Source organism: Patagioenas fasciata, chromosome 14 (genome assembly GCF_037038585.1).
Source record: "Patagioenas fasciata isolate bPatFas1 chromosome 14, bPatFas1.hap1, whole genome shotgun sequence".
Taxonomy (NCBI): domain Eukaryota; kingdom Metazoa; phylum Chordata; class Aves; order Columbiformes; family Columbidae; genus Patagioenas; species Patagioenas fasciata.
In genome coordinates, this window is record NC_092533.1 from 1,784,988 (window position 1) to 1,790,353 (window position 5,366).

A 5,366-nucleotide genomic window follows, 5' to 3' on the forward strand; every position below is an offset into this window, starting at 1 on the left:
TGGGGACAGCTGAGCGTGGCACACACCAGCCTCTTCCCAACGCCCTCTACCCTGGGATGGCAGATCTGGCAACGTGCGGCATCACTCAGACCACGGCCACGTCGGGGTTAGAGGATCCGCAGAGCCTCCCAAAAACTGGTGCCCAGGCTCCTGCAGCGGCTCCTCGGCAGCTCTGATCCGTGTGAAACAACGATGCCATCCAGTGGCTGCGAGCCCCTGCTCCCCTCGGCACCGAACATTCGCCTGCCTTGATTTGGGATTTACCTTTGGTGTACCACCTCATCTCGAAATAAATACACTCCGGACTTCAATCCCTACAGGGAACCCTCTTCTGTGCCCCCGTGCCCCCCAGCAGCACTCACCAAGCACAGCAGCCCCGGCCCTGCGTCCCCACTCGCGCAGAGCAGCGTCCGGGGCTGTCACCTCCCGGTGGCCCGGGACACTCAGCACCAACAGCTGTTGCATTTAGAGAACATATCGATTTGGAAGAAGAGGGCTGGATTTTGTTGGAAGTTCAAAGATTCAATTAAATGCTCCTTAAAATAAATTAGTTACCATAACATAGAACAAGGGACGAACAGACCCTTGGGCAGAGGCGGTTTGAAATGCAAACAACTTGGAGATATCAGCCTTCACCACTGTTCTTTTTCCTTTACTTTATTGAACTTTAGTATCTATTATCCACTACCTGCTCTGAGTCTCAGCTGCTATCTGACTTGGCAGGTATTTTACAATACATTTAATCTTGTGTCGACTTTATAAAGAAACCACAATTCTATCTGCTGAAACACACTTCTCAGTCACTGAAGAAGAAAATACAAGAAAGATTTTCTTCTTGTTGGACTCTTTTCAGCTTCTAGGCTGAAAAAAAAAAGCTCCTTTTCTGTGCTTTTCCCATAACTATGTGGGCTATACACTTTTTAAAGATGTAACAACCATCTTCACAGACTTTAATGATTCCCAGGAGCTAGGGCTCTTCAGACACCCATCAAAGACCCCAAAAACTGCAAGACCTGGCAGAACTGCAGGGTTTTGCCATAGAACCCAAGGGCAGCAGATGACCAGAGCTGTTCTGGTGCAGCCGGAACTGGAGTCCAATTGAACACTCACCCTCATCTGTGCCTCAGGTTTTTTTAGACCAAACAAATGAAGCTCATTGCAGCTCCCTCCCTGCCTTGCCAGCTCTCTCTTCACCATCTTCCTGCCCTGCTTTGACCTTTTTTTCCCTTCCTGAAAGCCAAGAATCTCGGAGGTTTTCCTTGATGGACACAAAACTCCCTCTGCTCCCCCTGTCCCCATCCAAAGAACCCCTGGGCCAGGACCCTGCCCTCACCACCCCTGTGCCCTCTGTCTGTTGGCTGCTAGAAACCAGAATTACAAAAAACAATTTATCCTCCTCACCATTTTTCACTGATGACAGCACCGAGGAAAAGAGCTTCTCTCCAAGTTTCCAAGACCTGTGTTATCGCTAGATTTAAAAAAAATAAATAAAAAAAATCAGAAACCACATCCTTTAGCCATGCTCACAAGACCCAGCTCTCCTTTAAGCCCTCTGTGGAGCATCATTTGCCTCCACAGCTTGATCTAATAGCAGCTGCAGGTGGTTTGGGCCATCATTCACTGCTTGCACTGTCCCCCAGTTTGTGCCACCTACTGGTGCAGCAAGCAGAGCTATCAGAACAGAGGCACCCACTGGCTTCTCCAGCCCCTGTAATAAGGTCCCCAGAGTCGGGCTTCTGCTTGTCAACTCTCCTCTTGCGTCTTTTAATTGAAATTGAGGTATTTTTGGGCAAACAGCCCACAAAGGAGGAGACAGTAACAATATATCGGAGACAGAAGGTTTAGTGATGCTTCTGTAATCTCTCCAAATCCTTGTTCTGCTCAGGTGGACCATGACCACCTCCATGTACCACTGGCCTTGTCCCCAGGGAGGGACCCTGGGGGAGACCCTGGGTTATCCATGCAGCTGAGCATCCAGTCTCCTCTACAGTTTGCTCCATTAATGATTTTTAATCTTGGCTGCTATCATTGTTATTATTATTACTAACAAGTACTTCAAGCTCTCAAAGGACACGATAACATGCGATAATTAGCCAGCCAGGCGGCAGCTGCCAAGAAGGCAGCATGGAGCCCAGCGCTCCCTGGGCTGCAGTGTGTGTCTGTGTGTCTGTGTGTCCATGTCCACCCCTCCCTCCTGCCCCTTCCTCACTTTCCTCAGTCCTGCTGGCACAAGCTCTCCCACTTTTGCTGTTCAGATCGGCATTGCCAGCAGCAGAGCCAGTTCGTTAGCGAATCGCCGGGATGTCTCGGGGGGCCGGTCAGTGCACGTCCCCTCCTTGGGAGCTGCCCCGGCTGTGCTCAACCAGCTGAGCTCTGCTCTTCACAGTATCACAGTATGTTTGGGATTGGAAGGGACCTCAGAAGATCATCCAGTCCAGTCCCCCCCGGAGCAGGAACACCCAGCTGAGGTTCCACAGGAAGGTGTCCAGGCGGGTTTGAATGTCTGCAGAGAAGGAGACTCCACAACCTCCCTGGGCAGCCTGGGCCAGGCTCTGCCACCCTCACTGAGAAGATGTTTCTTTTCAAATTTAAGTGGAACCTCTTGTGTTCCAGCTTGATCTCATTACCCCTTGTCTTATCATTGTTTGCCACCAAGAAGAGCCTGGCTCCATCCTCATGGCACTCATCTTTTACATACTTATAGACATTAATAAGGTCCCCCCTTAGTCTCCTCCAAACTAAAGAGACCCAGCTCCCTCAGCCTTTCTTCATAAGGGAGATGCTCCACTCCCTTCAGCATCTTTGCTGCCCTGCGCCGGACTCTCTCCAGCAGTTCCCTGTCCTTCTGGAACTGAGGGGCCCAGAACTGGACACAATACTCCAGATAGGGTCTCACCAGGGCGGAGTAGAGGGGAAGGAGGACCTCTCTCGATCTACTGACCACCCTCCTTCTAATCCACCCCAGGATGCCATTGGCCTCTTCCCTCATTCTCCCTGACCTTTATTTTTCCAACATCCCATCACATCCATGGTTTTCCTCGTTGTGTTACTCTTCCCCCGACACGCTGCATCTAACCGGGAACTGGCCCCTGGATGTCATGACAAACCCACGCCACAGTCTGGGAACACTATTTTCCACTTTGCTAAACAATCCCTGGGGAAGTGGTGCTGTTTGACCCATCGAGCCAGGGCAGGGCCGGCACGGAGGTGATGGGGATGCAGTCCATGCTCTGGCACCAGCGCTGCTGCTCCCCGGCCTCCGAAAATCCCCAACGAGGAGTTTGCTGTGCCAGGCTTGGCCGTGCTGGCGGAGGACAGGGCTGGGTGGACCCGCACCATGAGCATCCCTCATCCACCTGGGTCCTCGGGAGATGCTTGTTGCCAAACCCAGACGCCCCCCGAGGCCAGCCCAGCCCCAGCGCTTCGGGACGGCATCGCGGTGTCCCCAGCTGAGGTCCTGAGCTGCCCAGGGAGCCCCCTTCTTTAAAAGAAGCTGTGGAAGTGTTTTTAGCCAGATTCATCGCTCCTGCATGGAGCTTTTCACCCACAGCTGGACTACGTCAGCCCAAGCCACTGTCTGGTGATTCCTCTATCACTGGTTATCTCCAGCGAGGCATTAACGCTGGCCCTAACTCCCCAGGAAATGCGTTGCCATCACCTGCAGCTCAATGCTTTCCCTTTCTAACAGTTTTGTCTGCTAGGAAAAGCTTGCATGTGTAAATTTTATGCACGTGCTGGCAGCAGGCTAACTGCTTTATTGCAGTTAGAGGCCTGCAGAAGCAACTTCTTGCCATTATACAAAGAGTGTGTTTCCAGGAACAGGCAATGGAAACAAGGAGAACAGCCCTCCCTGCAGCAATCTCATGTGCTTTCTAGAAAAGGAAGCAAACACCCATCAGCTGCAACAACCTTTATGCCTTAAACCTCCCCAGAGGGAGCATTTCAAATCTTCAAAAGGATTTAAACCTGTCCGGTTGCTACCGAGGCATAATTAACAGTTGCACAGTCAGCTCCAACTGCAGCTGACGAAGCCTTAGCAGCAATCCTCTATTTGTCACACTCCTGGAGTATTTATAGATCCACAGCAAGGCAGGGGGGAGAGAGAAGGAGAATAGCAGGTGACTTGCTTACCAGGAGGGATAACATTTGTTTTCGGCTGTGTGACATTTCCCAGCCCCTGGCAAAGCTTTAAGGGGAACAGCACACAAGATGCTCTGGGGGACACAGCGGCAGGTCCGCTTGGGTGGGAGATGCGGCAATCAGCCCCAACAGAGATGTCAAGGCAAACGGGGGGACTTGGGCGGTTGCAGTTGGGTGCTGGGGCAGACAAGTGCCCCGTACCCTCACCAGGAGCCCTTTTGTCACTGGGAACTGGCCCACAGTGGCAGTCCCTTCCCACCCACATCTGCTTCCACCAGGAGATGTAGGCAGCAAGGGGCCACCCTGACCTCACGTGACTCTGATTATAAACTGACCTTGGACTGTGTCATTTGTCCTTCCTCATCTCTCCTCTGTGTCATTTACAACCCAGGGCCTCTTAATAGGAATTTATATAAAAATAGTAATAATCCTTGAGCTACCTTGGCGACCAGAAGAACGTTGGGTCACCCAGAGGTTTGACTTGAGGGCAGGAAGGTGATGCTGGAGCCAACGGGCAGGGAGATCCGGGTGAGCAGCCTGCTCTGGGCTGGAGATGGAAGGAGTTTGCCACCCCTGTTCTCCTTTCCAAGGGAAGGCATCCTATAAAAACTGCCCAGTATCTCTGGCATTTTCAGAGCTCTGAATGGGAACTGCTCAATTAAACAGCCGTTTCGCATTCAGAGGGCTGTGGGAACCGCTGCTCTGACAGTGATCTCATCTGCACTATCTTGCACCAGGCTGTGCCCAGGAATTATCAGCACTGGTTTTATTTCCTGCTGTGGCTTTATGACCCCACTGAGATCATAAAAACATCTAAAGTCTAAGTAAACCAATTTAATTTTCCCCATAAACTGTCTTATAAAGAAAATGATAGCAATGCTATTCCAAAGGGGAAGGAAGGTCATAATCCTTGCAGGTAACAAGGTCTTTATTCTCTACTGACTTGCTGATTCTCTCCTGCTCAGACACCAAACTGCCGTTTTATTCATTGCTCCATGGCTGATGCAACCTCCCTGGGGAGTTGCCTCACGCTGTGATGGATGGTGAGGAGCTCTGGGGACAGGAGCTGGTGGCTGCAGCCATGGGGTGCCATGCACACCTGTCCACCCAGCCCTGCAAGCCTTGCTCTGGCCTCTTCAGTTGATCCAGCTTCACCTGACACTTAACCTTGCTCCAAGGACCTGCAAGCAGCCAGGCATACTATGCTCTTTAATCCATTTGAATTA